General features: G+C 52.8%; 1 protein-coding gene across 2 annotated transcripts in view; it reads left to right on the forward strand.

The window, feature by feature from the left end:
• Positions 1-904: 904 nt before the first annotated feature.
• LOC144729201 (leucine-rich repeat-containing protein 3-like) overlaps positions 905-18,030 on the forward strand; it is a 58,081-nt gene continuing 40,955 nt past the window's right edge. Inside the window, exon 1 of one of the 2 annotated variants that reach the window (XM_078609255.1) lies at positions 905-1,089. The gene's annotated coding sequence lies outside the window, so the exon portion shown is untranslated. Of the gene's footprint in view, positions 1,090-1,139; positions 1,293-18,030 lie in introns of those variants that run through there. The other variant, XM_078609256.1, reaches the window with a different exon arrangement.

Below are 18,030 nucleotides of genomic sequence, written 5' to 3' on the forward strand. Positions count from 1 at the left end.
TTTGTTTGCATTTGACTGCAAGTATTGTGGTTAATGTAAGCATGATTCCTTGCAAAAGGTGTCAGTTTTGTTGCCAGAAAAAAGGGGAAAAAACCCTATTAGTATAACCCTTACTCGATTCACTTTCGTACGACATCACACACAAGGGGAGTTTCGCAGCGCACAGGGACACTGACGGTGGGAGGCGGTCCAACAATAATGGTGGAGTGGCAGCAAATGAACTGAACGCGCCCGAGTGGACACCCGCGGAGAGCGATTTTAATCAGTCCGGACTGAGATGGTGACGCGTGAATGTATTACATGGCAGGATCGTAATCACAGTGCGGAGTTTGACTTCTATATTTGGGGGGGGGGGGGGGGTGGTGGGGGCAGCGATTCGCTTTGACCCTCACATTATGAATCGCGTGTGTATGTAATGAATTAATTCATGTTAATTGTAAACGACTGAAAATAAATTAAGAAAGGTGTCCAGTTTGGGGGTGGGAGGCATTGCCTCCCCCCCGTGCCCTCCCCCCACGCAGAACTCCGCCCATAATCGTCATAGATTATTGGGGGCGACCTTGGGAGGAAGCTGCCATCCAGCAGTGGATTGGTCAAGGCTGCTGCTGCTGCTGCAGATGGCACCCCCCCCCACGGCCACCGCCTCCCACTCGCAGTGATCCACGGGGGGCGTGGCTAGAGGCACGAATAGGGCGGAGCCGGGCGGCCGAGTCGCCACTGCCATTGGTCGATGGGGGAACCCGCTCCTTAACGACGCGACCAATTGCACCGGCACAGGAACACCCGACGGCACGGACCCCTTCGCTGGGGTCTGCGCGTATCCAGTGCGCTGGGGGAGGGATAGAGGGGGAGGGGGGTTTCGGGGGCGGGGCTCGGGGATAAGAAGCGCGTGCCCCCCCCCTCCCCTAGACACGCACCTGAGCGCCGCTGCTGCCGCTCTCCGCTCGCCATGCGCCCCGCGCCCTCGTTCCGCACGGGGGTCTCACAGTGCCAGGAGAAGTCTCCGGGACCCAGGAGTTCCTCCTGCTCCTCATCATCAGCAGCAGCAGCAGCCCCGGGGGGGAGAGTGACCGAGCTTCACCTCTCACGGTAAATGACAGACCGACCGGCTGAGCTGCGGAGTGAAGTGAGGGTGAGGAGAGAGGGGGGGTGGAAGTGGTGACTGTGGATGGAACGCGGAGGAGGAAGGATCACACCGTCGTCGCTGGCGGTGCGCGCGGGCGACGAGCGAGGAGCGATCCGCGGCCGCGTGCGCCGCGCATCCCGGATGAGACGGTGGCGCAGGTGTGCAGGTGTGTGCGTGTGTGTGCAGGTGTGTGCGTGTGTGTGCAGGTGTGTGCGTGTGTGTGCAGGTGTGTGCAGGTGTGTGCAGGGGTGTACAGGTGGGGGAGCGGTAGCGTAGCTGTTAGCGCGCTGCGCTGCGAGCCCGGCGAACCGAGAGAGATTCCCTCTCACGGCCAACGCCAGCAACGATTGTCATTATCCGACACCGCACCTCCGATTAGCACGGGTGGCTACGTACGGTGCGAAAAAGTTCAACATACATAGATACGGCCCTGGGCCTCCACTAGGTCGACTCGGCCTTTAATGAGTAGCTGGTGCGGTGTGTAAATATGTCCACTAGGGAGACAAAGAGGGCCGGGCGTGGTGCTGCACCACCCACCCCCTCGTGTAGGTTCTACTCGCTAACAGCACTTGCCCCAACAGTGTGTTAAGGCTATACGGGGGGTCTTTGTGTGTACAGGTGATAGCTGTGTGTGTGTGGTGTGCGCGCACGGGCGCCAGTACAGGTGCGGTGTCGTTGAGCGCCTACAGGTAAATGCGCGTGTGTGTGTGTGCGTGTGTATGTGTGCGTGTGTGTGTGTGACAAGGCGATATCTGTTCGTGTGTGCAGCTGTCTTTGTCTGCAGATGTGTGCGTGTATCGGTGTGTGTGCGCATGTGAACGTGGGGGAGCGGTAGTGTAGTGGTCATCGCGCTGCGCTACGAACCCCGGCGACCCGAGTTAAACTCCCGGCCGCGTCTGACGAGTGATATCAGTGGCGAGTGACCTTTCGGAACTTGCTACACTCCCCAGCCCACATCCCCCTTTGCACTGTTTCTCCGCTAACGACGCTTGTCCCCTAACGGTCTATGGACGCTATTCGAGGACTCGTTGTGTTATTTGTAGTCGTGCAGCGATAATAATTATCGAGTGTCCCGCGAGCTAAGACGTTGACGTGAGCGAATGTGTGTGTACAGGTGAGTGTCGTTGTGGGTGCGTTGTGTGACTATCTGGTGCGGGAGTGCAGCGGCGAGCGCGCTGTGTGAGCGAGATCGAATCCCGCTCACGGCCAACACCAGTGACGATAATCTGAATCGGTCCTGGGCCCCCCCCCCTCCCCGCTACCCTAGGTCGACTCAGCCTCAAATGAGAACCTGGTGCGGTGTGTAAACATCGCCACTAGGGAGACAAAAGCGGCCGGCGTGGTGCTGGTTACTCAAACCAATCTTGTGACGTTCCGGCCTGAATGTGTGCTCGCTGACAGCACTTGTCCCCAAGAGTCTGTGTGGGCTACACGGGGGAGCTTTGTCTACGTTGTGTCTCTGTGTGTGTATATATACAGGCGAGTGTCGGCTAGGGGAGCGATAGCTTCGTGGTTAGCGGCACTGCGCTATGAACCTGGCGACCCGACTTCGATTCCCAAACACGGCCAGCCTTAGAGGCGAGTCGTATCGAAGTCGGTCCTGGGAGCCTCCCCTAAGGTGGACTCGGTCCCCACGACGAGTTCCTGGTGCGGCGTTGTCAACATCGCCACTGGGGGAGACAAAGGCGGCCCGGCGTGGGTCTTGGCCACACCACCCCCTCGCGCGCCGTTCCGGCCTTAAATAGATTCTCGCTGACAGCTCTTGAGCCAACATTCTCTATGTCTGCCTATTGGGGGGGGGGGGGGCTTTGTCTTCTTCGTGTGTGCAGGCGGGTGAAGTTTGCAGGCGTCTGCTACTGCCGCTTTGAATTGCGGTGTTGATCCGCGTCCGCCGCTACACGCAGCTGTGTACACACACACACGCGCGCGCGCGCGCTAAGTATTGTAAATAATAATGGTCATCCGAACGCTCATCCCTTTGTCAATCCACTGCTGGATGAATGCCCCCCCCCGTCCCCCAGCCCATGCTGTTGGAGGTTGTTGGAGGCTGTGTGGACAAAGCGTTACCGTCGCCGCTCGTTGTGTGGGTTGCTTAACCTGCCCGGATGGTTGTTGGGTCGAGGTCCAGTTGAGCCGTGGCCCGGAATCCAACTCGGGCTTTGCTTTGCTTTCGTGTCGCGAGTGCACTAATTACTCCGCCTCGGTGGTAAATTATCGAGCGCGCTCGTGAAGACACCGCCGTTGTCGGATTGCTGCCGAGAAACGCGAACGGGGAAAGAGGCACTTGGAGCCAACGGACAGATTTCCCGATACATATCGATACTTTCTCCTTTGTTGGGAACGCATCCAACGTGAATTACCCAACACGCACAGCGCGGTTCGTGTGTACAGCGCGAGCGCTTATGGTGCGTGAATGGGCGCAAGCCAAATTTAGTGGCCATTAAACAACCCCCTACGACCCCCCCCCCCCCCTCGAGCCGTCGCACGAGACGATACGATCCGAGGCGATCCAGTCCCAGTGGCTGCTGTGCGCGCCTTCCGCGGCCGCGTGCGTTTCCGTTTCGTGCGTCTCCTCTTGCGTGTTCGCCTCTGGCCACAATCACCTGCCTCGCTTTACCTCGCCACATCTGGGCAGACAAAGCGGGCGTCTGAGCCTCGTGGGTTCTTGGGCCGCCGCGATACTTCGTCGTGGGTAACGGACGGCAGGGCAGCACAGCAGCACGTTGTTGTACTGTACTATGCTCCCAAGCCTATGCTCCCTTACTTCACCGACCAGCACGGCGAAGCGTTGGCAGGCAGCTGCTGAGGGCGGCCCTCGACTAGCAGTGGGGTTGACAAAGACGGAGATGCCCCGTGTAGCCTTAACAGACTGTTGGGGCAAGTGCTGTTAGTGAGCTCCTATGAAGGCCGCCACGGCACACTAGGAGGTGGGTGGGCAGCACCACGCCCGACCGCCTTTGTCTCCCTAGTGTGCATCACCGCACCGGGTACTCATTTGAGGCTGAGTCGACCTAGGGGAGGCCCAGGACCGGTGCAGATAATCGTCACTGCTGTTGGTGGCCGTGAGCGGGAATCGAACTCGGGTCGTAGCCGTGATCCTAGCGCAGCGCGCTAACCGGCACGCTACCGCTCCCCACGGTGGGGTTGCCATAAGGGGTCGCATACGCGAGCGAGGCGGTGCGTCCCCAATGGGCAGACCCCCCCCCCCCACCACCCCCCGAGCTGAACGCGTGCCACCGTCCCCGGGTGGTGCTGGTGCGACGGATGCTGCCGGCTGTGTCCCTCGTGGCGGAGGAGCAAGCCGCTGCGCCACTCGTCGGGACGAACCGTGGTATTGGTGGACGGAAAAGTGGGGCGGTGTCGCTGAGCCCCAGGAGAGCTCACCTACTGTATGATCTCATAATAGGCAGCAGCAACATCCTCCTCCTCCGCCTGTGGGCATTGAACCTGGCGCACACGCAACGCACACGCAAGTGCTCCTGTACCCGGCTGGTGCCGTGCCAACGCATTTCCTCGCATCATTTGTCCATGGGCTAGAGCAGAAAGCGTTATTTACGTGGCCAATAAGAGTGGATTAGTTGATAACCAAATTATTTCGAAAAGCGATCACATTATTCACTATTATCAGCCACATAAAGAAATTGGAAACCTGGAGGTCACCAATTGGCATACATAAATTGGTAACCACCAAAGTCCGCTGGTACCGACAAGTGAAATAGCTGGTGGAGGCTCATGGACTAAATACATTTCGGGTCCTCAAAGGTCCTCTGCATTTGAAGGAGAGGCATTCGAGGGTGCAGGCGCGGGGGAGTGATGTGGGCCATGCAGATGAAACATTCACGGGGCTGTGCGTGGAGCCGGGAGAGAGCAGTGGTTGCAAATGACGATGGTTCCCACCTCTTAACGGTGCTCATGACCCACCGCGCCAGACACGCTTTCCCCACGTTTTTTGAGTTTTTTTTCCGTTCAGTTGCAAATTGTCGTTACGTTTTGCGCGTGCCCGATTTTTTTCTCCTGATTTTTCCCTCCACATTTACAATCGACGTGCGTTTTATAGTATTTGGCTATTATATTTTTCCACGTGATGATAAGCCACTTCGTTGAGCTATCATTTGTGGCAAGGTCGCTTCTGAAAATGAGCTACGTAGCTCAGTGTTCCTTACCTGGTCAAATAAAAAATCGTTTTTTTTTATTTTGTTCCGCGACGTCCCACGTGACGTACAGCGCACTCTGCGTGGCACGTGGGACCGCGCGTACACACGCAGCATTTATTTCTTAACCTCAACACTCTGTGCTTCATGTGGAACACGCAAGTACATGGACATTCGTGTTCAATCACTGACTGCGCGCTTGCTCGTCCATCCAAATGCCTGCCGGCTCGTGTTTTCGCTCGCTCGCCTACCCACTCAAGCATCCGCTCGCCACTTGCTCGCTCTCTCAAATATTAATTCGCCCACGCCACTTTTCATTCACTCGCTCACCTACCAAAATACCCACTTGCCCACCTAAATACTCACTCGCCCACTCACATTTGCACTCGCTTACCTACCCCAACCATCCCATTCACTCACCTACCAAAATTCTCACCCACCCAACAAAATACGTACTCACCCACAACTGCGCTCCCTTCAATAATTTAAGCAAATTCCACCTCCTTATTACGCACAATGTTACATGTGTCCTGCTATAAAAGTATTCATGTTACCACTGCGGCACCAGCCTTGCCGTCCATAAAAGTCGGCCAAAACACAAACCTGCGCAAGATATAGACCCAGCAGGGTCCTCCCTGGTATGTTTGGCCGCCATAATTTACGATTACTGCATTTGGATTTGAGTCGGAGGAAATCTCCGAGTACCATCAGAAAACCCGCGCTTACGAGGCGGTGACAATCAACACTGCCATCTCCTGGCAACCTCAGAGTTGCAGGCTTACAACACGTGGGGCAAAGTCATGGTTGGTCACGCATTCACATACGAACCATCATGATGGTATCCCAGCTCTGTTACCATTGTACATATTTTCTCCACTACATCGGGCAGCCCCTATAACACAGCCGAGGCACCTGCCTTGCAAGCCAACAGCTGTTTAGAGGTCGCATAGTATGTTAGCAGCAAGAGTCAGAACATACCTGGCTACAACTTCATACCCCCCCCCCTCTTCCTCCCACTTCAGCCGTGTAATTACTGCGTTCTCCGATTATTCTGCCTCCTCCTCCTCGTACGGACTGTGACGGGCGTCCGCAGAGAGCAAGGATATTTGCCGTGTGCTGCCAACAGTCCCGTGAATGTTTCATCTGCGCGGGCCCCGTTACTCTCCCGTGCTTGCACCCTCGCTCGCGCCTCTCCTTTACAGTGTAAAGTTAAAAACGCGGGGAGAGAGAGAGAGGGGGAAGGAGCTCACCGAAGGGGGGCTCGGATGCCCCCCAAATATCTCTCCTCTCTCTCTCCCGTAAGTGGCGTTTGTTCAATCGGCATCACAAGGCGCGCGTGCTCGGGGTTTGTGTCACGGTGGGCATGGAGGCACGGGTTGGTTGATCCATGCGCATCGATGAAACTCCGAAACCTGCCTGGTTGTTAGACGGCCATGTATCGGTAGTGCAGCAAGTGGGCACGTGGGTCTGTGTGGTGGACCTCGACGTGTAGGTAACCCCCCTCCACCCCCATGTACGCATTGTGTATAGTCTGCTTATGCTTTGCTTTGAAAAAAAAATTCGCTCAAAAGGAATTTGCCAATCTTCACGATGAATGCAAGTCTCCTCCTGAAAAGGTCACGGGACACAGTAAGGCTCTCATGGATGCATAAATTATAGCCTTCTGATAATTATTCTTATTTTTACTATAGCTTTGGACATTTATGATGTTCATAGTTTGCCTTTGAGCAGAGGTCTTTCTGAAAATTCGCAATTCATTTGTGTGTGAACGTGTCTAATGCCGTCGTGGGTGATCCATTATTAACAATGTGCTCCATCCCATGCTTGATCTCTTGTTCATCTGTTGCCCTAGATCCACGCGTGAATATTGCAGAGGGATTCAGCTCGTTCACACCAATGCACCGCACACGAGCAAGGAAGGGGCCACATGTTAGAGAAAGGGCAAGCAGTGTGTGGGGCAGAGAAGATGAGTTAACCAAACATAGTCCCCACACCTTGCCCTTAGCCAACCAGCCACGAGTGCTATCCCGAACTCGAACCCTAATCAACCAGCCACTCAGCCACGAGTATTGGCCCTACCTCGAACCCTAACCAACTAGGCAACCAGACCCTATTCTAGATTTGAAGCTTTCGTGACTGCAAGAATTCATACTCTTAGTTTTTTTCAGTGAAGTCACGTTACCTACGTGACTTTACCGAAAAAACCTAAGAGTATGAACCAGACCCTACCTTGCCTAATCACTAATCCTAACCACAAGCCAACAGCTACTATAGTGCTAGCCCTAACCCTTACCAACGAGTCTTCGACCCTAACCCCTAATCCAACTCTCTGGTACTTTGCAGCGCCATCATCCTAGGTTTGCCGGGATGCACGCATGCAGCGCAGACACTCGCCACCGACCCTAACCAGCGCAGGCCACAAATGATAACGGTGGTGGCCGGCGGCACTTCTGGCGCTTCTGGATTAACCGCAGTCGACAAGGGCCGTCCGTCCTAGCGTCGTCTCCAGCTGTTGCCAGTGTCCAGGAGACGACATGCTCGATCTGGGCTCGTCGAGACACGCGAAACGTTGCTTCCGCTGAAAGAGAGGCATTGGGGGCAAAGCACTGGCCGCTGGGCTTGTTGAGTCTGCGGTGCTGTAGGTGTAGGGGTGTGCAGTGTCCCAGTTCACTACCCTGGATGTGGGAAGGGACCCCCCCCCCCCCCGCCTTGTATCCGTGTATCGGCAGCGTTATCTGCGGAGCCCAAGTGGTCGGCGCTTATTAACACAGTGTTACCGGACTCCTGCTGCTGCTGCTGCCCGCCAAGCAACACCGAGATAACAAGGAATTTATCAGCCGTGCGAGATTATCCGTCACTGGTGAATTTTTTTTTAGAGGCGTACACACACGTCTGCCTTGCCTTGTGTGGTTCATAGTGCCCGTGAAAGTCGCTCGTGGGCTTTGCCCCGCTCTTTATCGGATCGAGCGTCACGCTCCATGGGAGGCGAGTCACTCGGTTCACAGACGCTGGGCAGCGAGCACGTGTGAGTGTTTTAGCGCGGGACGTGGAGCGAAGTAAAACTTTAGGTTGACCTCTTGCCCTACGACGGAATTGAGTCGGCCAATGGGAACGACATTTTTTGGTAAGTCAAATTCCAAAAAGAAAATTGTGGTTTTTAGTTGTTTCGAATTCTTGTATGTTCTTGCACACAGTGACACTCTGCTCAGGAGCTAAATTCCGATGTCGAGGTCTGCTCGTCACAACGAGAGGGCTTCGGGAGAGAGAGTTCGTGTAGTTAGAACTATCGTGGTTTACTCTGCGGTCCATTGTCTGGGTTGCAAGGCCAGAATGGCACTGCTGGGCTTGTCTTTAAATTCCCATTCATGGAGGAGATGCGCAAATCGGTCTGTCGATGTTCCGATGCGGTCGATGGTTACACCACCAGTGTGTTAGAGAAAATATCAAAGCCAGGAGGTGCAATGTTTGGGGTCTCGGATGAGGAGTTTTTTTTCTGGACGTCTGCATTGTCCCACTCTGTTCGCCATAGATTGTAAGCGTATATTTAACTGTGTGTGCGGGAAATGTTTGGCTTTCTAGCTCATCTACACCAGAATTAGACTTGGTGTCAGTCGGTTTTAATTGTGTGTCTGCGATGCGCAGTATTGTAGCCGCATAATGCCCACCTGGCTACTCACCCATCACACTCGGCTCCTCCAATAACCCCTACCCCCTGATCAACGCCTCCCTCTGCCTGAGTCCCCTTCCCCCCATTCCAGATGCTATCCAAATATGGGGCCTTGTTTAGATGAATCGTGAACGATCGTCATATTGTATCGTGGCTAGCCATCGAACAAAGACGGTCACCGTGTTCCGTGCTTTCAGGGTGCGCTTCTGCGGCCGTCTGGAACGCTCTTCCTTCTGATATTAGAAAGCCACTGGGAGCTATGCACTTTCAAATTCACTCGATTGAAGAATAATTTCTGAAGAACTGCTTATTGTGTTTGGTTTGTCCTTTCCCACACCTCCGATTTAGCACCGGTCGGCTACGTACAGCGAGAAGAAGTACTACACACATCCAGCACAATTACACACCTTGACTATCGTGCAGTATTCTATTTTAGGCTTGGGGCGTGATGCATCGATCAGTCAATCAAAATCCTTTTTTATTTCTCTTGATCCGTCCAAGCCAGGGTTTCCTTGCGGCAAGCTCAATACGCCATCGGTTTCCACGCGGAGCGAGCCGGCTGCATGCTCACTGTGAGTTTCCCGGCTGCGTGCTCGCTATAAGACGCTCTGTGCGTGCTCGATGTGAGCTTGCTTGCTGAGTGTTTGTTTGCGTGCTGGCCTGGCTATGTGCTCGCTGGCTATGTGCTCGCTGGCTATGTGCTCGCTGGCTATGTGCTCGCTGGCTATGTGCTCGTTGGCTATGTGCTCGGCGCCTCGTTGCGTAGGAAACGCGCCGCCATCGCCCGGGGCGGCCGCTTCTAGGTGCGTCGCTGTGTTGACGATGAAATCGAGGATCGCGTCTCTTGGTGTGTGCGTGCGGCATCTCGGCTCGGGTTTCGGGCACGGGACCGCTCCGTGTCTGCTCAACCTTCACGCCGCGATTGTCACCGCACCGCGGCTGTAGCACGGCCGTCCGATGGCACGCGATGATCTCGGCCCTCTAATTCTATGACGCGGGGCGTGCGGTCACTTCGTTCGTTATAATTGTCGTCGTCGTCGATAAATCAATCGAACGGTCATCATCAATCAATTGACAGGCTCGGCGAGTGACAGAACAGCCCGTTTGAGCGCGCTGCGCTTGTCCGAGCCTTGAGCTGGCGCCTGGAATGTAGCCTGCCTGCCCGCTGCAAGGGTGTTCACGTCAAGACTTGAGACCCATTTGTGTCCATGTGCATATAACACGTTTATTTAAATATTTGTCCCCCCCCCCCTTACCTTCTTGTGAAGCATCGAGAGATGTGGCTGCATTTATATGCAATGTAAATTGTATTGTAAGAATGACCTGGTTAAATACACTAATCAGAAAATAATGTACCCTTCGGTTTGTGCGGGAGTGCGTTAATTAAACACTTTATATATACACAGACACTGTGAATCAGAGCCATTGTTAAACCTTTCATTCGATAAGTTCTACTTTTTTCCAAGGCAGACTTGACCCAGTGACAAGGTCTGGCCGCGTCGCACATGAGGCTGGAGGCATGGCAGCATTATTGAATTATATTCGTCTTTGTGGCTTAAATCCTCACGCTGCGTGTAACCGCTGCCATCGCAAAGAGGTGTGCCGGGTATATTCCCTGTCGCTGGCCTGGACAGACCTGGCTGAGATTAATCCCTGTTGATGGAACAGAATAAATAAGCGGACGATAAACTCTCCTTCACAAAGCCATCTCCACGTGAAAACTAAAACAAAGATGTATTTCAAGACAAGCAAACTCCGGTTTCGACACACAACGTCTCATCAGCATGGACAAGCTCGCTTGAAACACAGCTGGTTAACTGCCGATCTTACAAACATGGGACCTCGTGGTGTAGGGTCATCTCGAAAGAGAGAGAGAGAGATGGGGCGGGGGTGGGGAGTGAGATACATGCATTTTTGTCATCGTTGTGAATGTTACTGCGCCCGTGACACAGATTATGGCCGAGTCCGGGGTGCCGTGGTGGAGTGGGGAGGGGGGTAGTCTGTGGAGTCCGTGAGTTTTTTTGTGGTCACCCAATTAAACGAACGCTGTGGCACCCATTTTCCCGACCGCGTCCTCTCTCGCCTCGTCACGTCCGCCCTCCCGCCACCAGTTACCACGACGGCCCAGCGTGCCCACCTCGTGCTCCACAAGGCCCAGAAGTTAGCAGCGTTGACTTGCAGAGCGGTTGCTTCGCTGGTGACGATGGTGGCGATGCACGTGCGCTGCCGCTAGCGGTTAGCGCGCGCCGCTGCGCCTCGAAACCCGGCGACCCGAGTTCGATTCCCGCTCACGGCCAATGTCGGTGACGAATATCTGAACCGGTCCTGGGCCTCCCCCGTCGATGGTGTAAACATCGCCGCTGGGGAGACAAAGGCGGTCGGGCGTGGTGCTGGCCACCCACCCCCTCGTGTGCCGTGCTGGCCTTCATAGGTGCTCGCGAACAGCACTCGCCCCAGCAGCCTCTTAAGGCTATACGGGGGATCTTTGTCTTTGATGCACGTGTACACGCACCACCGTTTGCCTACCGCACTTCGATGTTCCTGCAGCGCATACCCCAGTGCAGTGGGTGCACCCAGATGAGCATTCTTGGAGGGGAGCAATCGATATTGTGGGATAATTACTAATTCAAAGATCGGATTTTATTTTAAAAAATCCCAAACAACATTTTTAAAAAAAATGGTCTGTGACCAAATGACGTCGGGCATAACAATTAGAGTTGCATGTGGTGTGGTGTGTGTGTTTTAATATTTGATAAGAGTATTATTTAAACATGCCATCTCGCTTCCTCTCCGTGTATTAAACTATTGTAGCAAGAATACCTAAATGCAATTTAGGTGAGAGTGGCTGTGGGTGTAGTTGCATTTTTTTAATGTCTATCGCTTCATCGCTACATTGACAGAGCTTTGATTTTTAACTTTTGTTCCAAAGCATTCTTTCCATTATGTAATTTAATACCCCCCCCCCCCTAAACACGCACACGCACACTGTCGTGAGTGTCCTGCGCATAAAATATTATCTGCCCGTGTTTCTGCAGGATGGGATAAATATTGGAGTAAAATCAATCGAGGCGTCCTGGTTGATGCAATAACCGAATGCATTTTCGTCTAATTTGCGTGTGTTGCAGGGAGAGTGGTGTGTGTTGTGTGTGGTGTGGTGTGTGTGGTGATATCTGTTGCACGGGGGGATGTTCTCCTGTGCGTCGTATTTTTTATACGCATGGAAAATTCCACAATGCAGAACCCAAGGACGTAGGCCGTAGCCAGATAACGGGGGGTGGGGGGCATGGTGGGGTGGTGGGGGGCATTGTGGGGTGGTTGGGGGGCATGGTGGGGTGGGGGGGGGGGCTTGGTGGGGTGGTGGGGGCATGGTGGGGGGCATGGTGGGGGGCATGGTGGGGTGGTGGGGGGCATGGTGGGGTGGGCATGGTGGGGCATGGTGGGGTGGGGGGGCATGGTGGGGTGGGGGGGGGCTTGGTGGGGTGGGGTGGGGGGGGGCATGGTAGGGTGGGGGGGGCTTGGTGGGGGGGGCTTGGTGGGGTGGGTGGGGGTGGGCTTGGTGGGGTGGGGGGACATGGTGGAGGGGCATGGTGGGGTGGGGGCGCGTTGGCGACGAGGGTACCACGCGGTGGAGGAAATTTGACGCGCCTGCAAAGCTCATCACGCTGGAAAACAAAAACGAACCCCGCCTCCGCGCCGCAGACTGTTGTTGTGTTTGCGATGGGCTCGCGTGAGTCATGGCGAACAAATATGACCGAGTTTGCAATGGACTTTTCACTGTTATCCCCTCCCCCACCCCCCTTTGAAGCTTCCAGAAAACGGGCTTTGCGAGCGATATTTCAAAATCGGCGTCTTTATTTAGACTGGAGGAATCCGGTGAGCTATGAAGCTTTTTCACGCATGTCCAGATGTCCATTTGTATTCCTTTAGAGTCACTCAATAATAATAATACCCTGCATAGGGTCTCTCCAGCGCCTTTCCACGAGCCGGTAACTGCAGGGCATTGCCTCCGCAGCTTGAACACGAACTGTGCTAATATCGCGTGTGTACGTAAATGCAAATGCTTATCCTTAAACGCGTGCACGTACTTCTGTGGTGCAACGAGTTACAATTGTTTTGCTTGACCAACGTGTGACGACGTGTTTAGTTGCCGCAGAGTAACTGAATTTCTCCGTAATTTTCTGAATAATAAACGCATTGCATTGACTCGATGACAGCCCCATGCAGCGCAGTACGTTCTACTTTGTGTACCATGGCTGAACCTGAATCTGCAAATTGTGTTTTGTGGTGAGAGGGCGGCAGCACGGTGGAGCAGCGGCAACACCCGCGCCTTACAGCAATAAGCGCCTAGGTTCGATCCGGGTGCCTTTTCTTGCGTGGAGTTTTGTATGTCCCCCCCCCCCCCCCTATTCTGTTTGGGTTTCTTCTCGGTGCTCCAGTTTGGCACACAAACTCACACTTAATATGTAACTGACAATCAGCAATACATCCCAATATTGAAACATCACCCGCAAATTTCTCACCTGGGATGACACCTGGAAGCAACATCGCCCCCGACTGCGAAAACTTGGCCGGATCCCACCGAAGAAAGAGTTAAGGCTCGGTGCGGCTTCCCTTGGTAAAGAAGCCCAATGATAAATTTAAAAAAACATCATAATACAACTTCAAACCTCAGAACACCTCGTGAACGACCTGTCTGCTGTTTCTCATTACATCTCAGAAGTTCTCCTCCGCATCTCCAGAGAATCTGTCGCCTGGATATGAGAACGTTGCCTTCGCACTCCAACCTGTTGCTGTTCCCTCCCCGTGGCCATTTGGGGGTAGAGCATCCCACTGGGATTTTTGCACACAGCGTTGGTGTACGGTGCTTTTTCTGCTGTCTTTAATTGGTTTTTCTGTTTGCACTCAGTCACATATTCACTTTAAGATGTTTTTTTGTTCATGTTTTTGTTTTTTGTTTGTTGCGGTTGCACCCGATTCAAGAGCCGAATGGCTCACAGGACTATACCTAATACATGAACTTGAACTTGAGCCCCGCGGAGGAGCGGAGGCTGAAGGGGTTTCTCAGCGACAGCGGCGCCGAGCCCCCAAGCGCACGCCACTGCCTAACGATGGGTGCATGGACATTTCAACGGCGAGCCGATACACAAGGCAGGGCAAGTGCGGTTAGCGAGCACCTGATGAAGGCTGGCACGGCACACGAGTTGGTGGTGAGTGGCCAGCACCACGCCCGGCCGCCTTTGTCTCCCCAGTGGCGATGTTTACTATACACCACGCCAGGTACTATTTTGAGGCCTGAGTCGACCCATGGGAGGCCCAGCACCGGTTCAGATAATTGTCACTGGTGTTGGCCGTGAATCAAACTCGGGTCGCCGGGTTCGGAGCGCAGCACGCTAACCGCTACGCTTCCGCTCCCCACGAACTGATAAACAACAGCAACAACTGCCATTTGCCACTAAGTGACAGTGACGTTGCCATGGCGCTTGTTCCAGGCTCGGTGCACTTTAAGGCAATGTGAAGTGTCGAACGCCCGTTGGAAGTAGGTCATGGGACAGACACAGGTGCCATGGGTTGAATGCCTGGGATGACTGGCGGATGTACCACCTGTGCCCCCAACTGTGCTAACTTGCTGTGTTTTAGCCACCCGGCGCTCTGCTCGTTGTTGGGATCATCGCTCCTCTGTCCTCCGTTGTTGCTGGAGGGCGACTGCCTCCAGCTGCCCAGCAGCGTCCTTCATGAGCCTCCACAGAGGCCAATCTTTGCACCGCTGGTACCAGTCATCGGCAAGTCCACTCAGCTTCACGTCCTCCTGTACCACATTACTCCATATCTTCTCTAGCCCGTGCTGCGCCCGTTTAGCCCCCTCGATCGGGCCGAACAAAAGCTGTTTAGGCATGCGGTTGCTGGACATGCGGGCTACATGACCCAGCCAACGTAGCCTTGCCTGCCGGAGGAACTCACCGATGGAACTTTGCCCAGATGTTTCAAGGATTTGTGAGCTCCTCACACAATCCAGCCTGGTTAAACCCAGGATGGATCGTAGGCAGGCCAGCCTAAATGTTTATAACCGGTGAAGATGCTCCATTAGGGGGGTCCACGTTTCGCAAGCGTAGAGAAGGGAATGAATGACTGTGGCCGAGAAGATCTGAAGCTTCATGCGGAGCGACAGATCAAGCAGCTTCCACACAGCGTTACGAGTTATGCAACCGATGAAAAGATATTGCTGCTCGACTGATTCGGAGTGAGAACTCGGCTGCCAAACCGGAGCTGATAAACGGGCATATAAATAGGTGCACCAGCGGGGAAAAGATTTAATCATATTGATATCCTTGCAAATGACTCAATCGGGATTATACAGTCGGTTCTCCTATAACACGGTAAAACACAGCGTTATGGAAAAATCGCGTTGTTGTAGATACTATATAATATAGGGGAATGACCCGGGGAGGTTGAACAAAGACCGAGGTGCATGGGTTGCATCTAGAAGCATCCCGCAGCATCCCAATGCCTTGTGTGATGCTATGCCGAGGCAGCCATACAATCGTTTATTCCTCCTCGCGCGATGTAGTTCTGTTCATGCAAATCGCGTTATATCCAATTCGCATCCGCGTTTTATATATATAATATAAAGAGTTCCCTTAACACATTCATCGTGTTATGAAAACACGCAGCGTTTATATAACAGACTGTACACACACACACGGCAATGTCCCGCCCTTCTCCAAATAGAACTTGGCAGGGACCCATCCTGAAAAGGAGTCGTTGAGATCCGACGGGGCCTTGCTGGGTGAACGAGCGTAGCGATGACAATGATTGCTCACGGCGGAATAAGAAGCGTTCTGCCGCGGTTCACCCCACCGTCCGCATTGGAACATAACGGCAATTGTTGGGTCACGAGCGGTGATATTTTATAATACTGAATAGTTGTCTCTGTTAAACTACTCTTCGTTGCATTGCTGCAATGTATCGGTGATTCGTCGCTGAATGCAGTTCACATTCATCCTCGCAAATGACTGACAGTGCAGTAGTGCATTCGTAATAGAAATTAACATTTCATTTAAATTGGTTTCTCCAAGACTTGAGCCGTGAGGATCTCAGCAAAAGTCGTTAAGCCTGGTGGTTAAGTCGTGCGATTGGAGACTACCTGTGCACGCCTGGTGTTGTGAGCATGGGTCAGTTGAGGTGGCAGTGATACGGTGGTACAGCGATGCATTCTGGGATCTATCTATATGCAAGCTCTGAAAGTATTTTCCTCGTATGGCTGCTGGGTTCTCTAGCTCATTTTTCAGAAGCGACCTGGCCACAAATGATATCTCAACAAAGTTTATTGAGGCTTTCTAGATTTGAAGCTTTCGTGACTGCAAGGATTCATATTCTTAGGTTTTTCCGGTAAAGTCACGTAGGTAAAAAATGTAAATTAATAAAAGTAAAATAAAAATAAAATAAAAAAAATCACGACGTTTCGGAGGCAAAGACGGAAGCTTGTGTTGCCTCCGAAACGTCGTGATTTTTATTGTATTTTTATTTAACTTTTATTAATTTTAATTTTAATTTTTTTACCTACGTGACTTTACCGAAAAAAATCTAAGAATATTTATTGAGGCTATATGGCGAATCGTTGTCTCTGCGTATGCAGTCGAGTAACAGTTCACCGATGGTTGGAGCATCAGCTGATCCCACGGAGAGCCACACAGTTGGACACAACTCACAATGCCAGTTGGCGTCTTGGTAATGTAGTCAACTTGGCTGACAATGCTTTTGTGCAAACCCATGAGCAATTGAAACTAAAACTATTTTTTTTATTTTACTGTGTAAGCCCCACTGAGCTATATAGCTCTTTTTTCAGAAGCGACCTGGCCACAAATGATAGCTCAATGAAGTGGCTTATCATGTGGAAATTTATAGCAGCCAAATACTCTAAATGCATGTTTCTAAATGCAGAGGGAAAAACCGGAGGACCCGGAGATAAATCCACGTAACCACAGGGAGAACATGAAAACTCCAAATAGATACATGTAGGTGTCAGGGTCGGGATCGAGCCCAAGATCGCCTGCATACCAGGTGAGGTAGTTAACATCTCTCCACTGCTGAGGTAAATTGGCACTGTGGCTATAGAGAACATGACACTTTTGCTGGTGGAAGGGCCTCCACTAGAGCGAGTGTTTATAGAGGGCATTCTGTCGACTCTTCCACGTTTGACAGGCGTGTCACAAGAGGTGACAAGTAACCACAGTTTCCCCCTCCCCCCCACCCACCTGCACTTGTGACCTGCTAATGGACTAACTGTGGTGTTACTGGGTTTACACTCGCCCAGAGGTGGTGGATTTTTAAGAAACGTGCCCCATTGTTTCAACTGTCGCGCCGATCGATCAAATGGGACCACTAGGGACCTCCGGATGTCCATAGCACCACGACAGCTCCCCTCCTGTGGGCTGGACAGCAAAGTTAATTTAATAATCCCCCCCCACCCACAACCATCCACCCCACCCACCGATACCGAAACTATCGTTTTTACATTTGAGTCACGCGTTAGCCTATTTTTTCGTAAGTACCATTTTGTCGTGAGGTGCTGTCCGTGCGGCGATGATGTGCGCTCTCCAGGGCTCCACGCTCGTGAGTTGTAGCTCTGATCAAACCGATTTTTGTTTTTTTTACCGGAGCAAAATCTCCATGAGCACAGGATCGGAGGATCGGAGTCACGGTGGCGGTTTAAACAAACAAAAAAAACCCGGCGCTTTGGCGCGCTCACTCGCTCGCTCCGCCAACAACACAGTCCGACTTTAAGCGAGAACAGGAAGGGCTCAGGCCCTTCGTAATAAACAATCCGTCGGTTTTGTTTATATTAAAACTTTGTGCCGATATATGCGGGGGTGTGGGGGGGTGTGGCTTTAAGCGAGCGGTGTTATTTTAATTTTAGTTTTTACACTGCAGAGGACAGTCCAATGAGGCACCAAGTGGCCACGAAAACACAAATCAACATTTTTAAACGTCGTAACAGACCAGAATCAGAATCTTTTTTTTCCATTCATACTGGAGGAATTCGATGAGCTATAAAGCAATGTTTTTCTCCACAGATGCCCAGTAGGAGC

Source organism: Lampetra planeri, chromosome 31 (genome assembly GCF_965212315.1).
Source record: "Lampetra planeri chromosome 31, kcLamPlan1.2.h2, whole genome shotgun sequence".
NCBI classification, from domain to species: domain Eukaryota; kingdom Metazoa; phylum Chordata; class Hyperoartia; order Petromyzontiformes; family Petromyzontidae; genus Lampetra; species Lampetra planeri.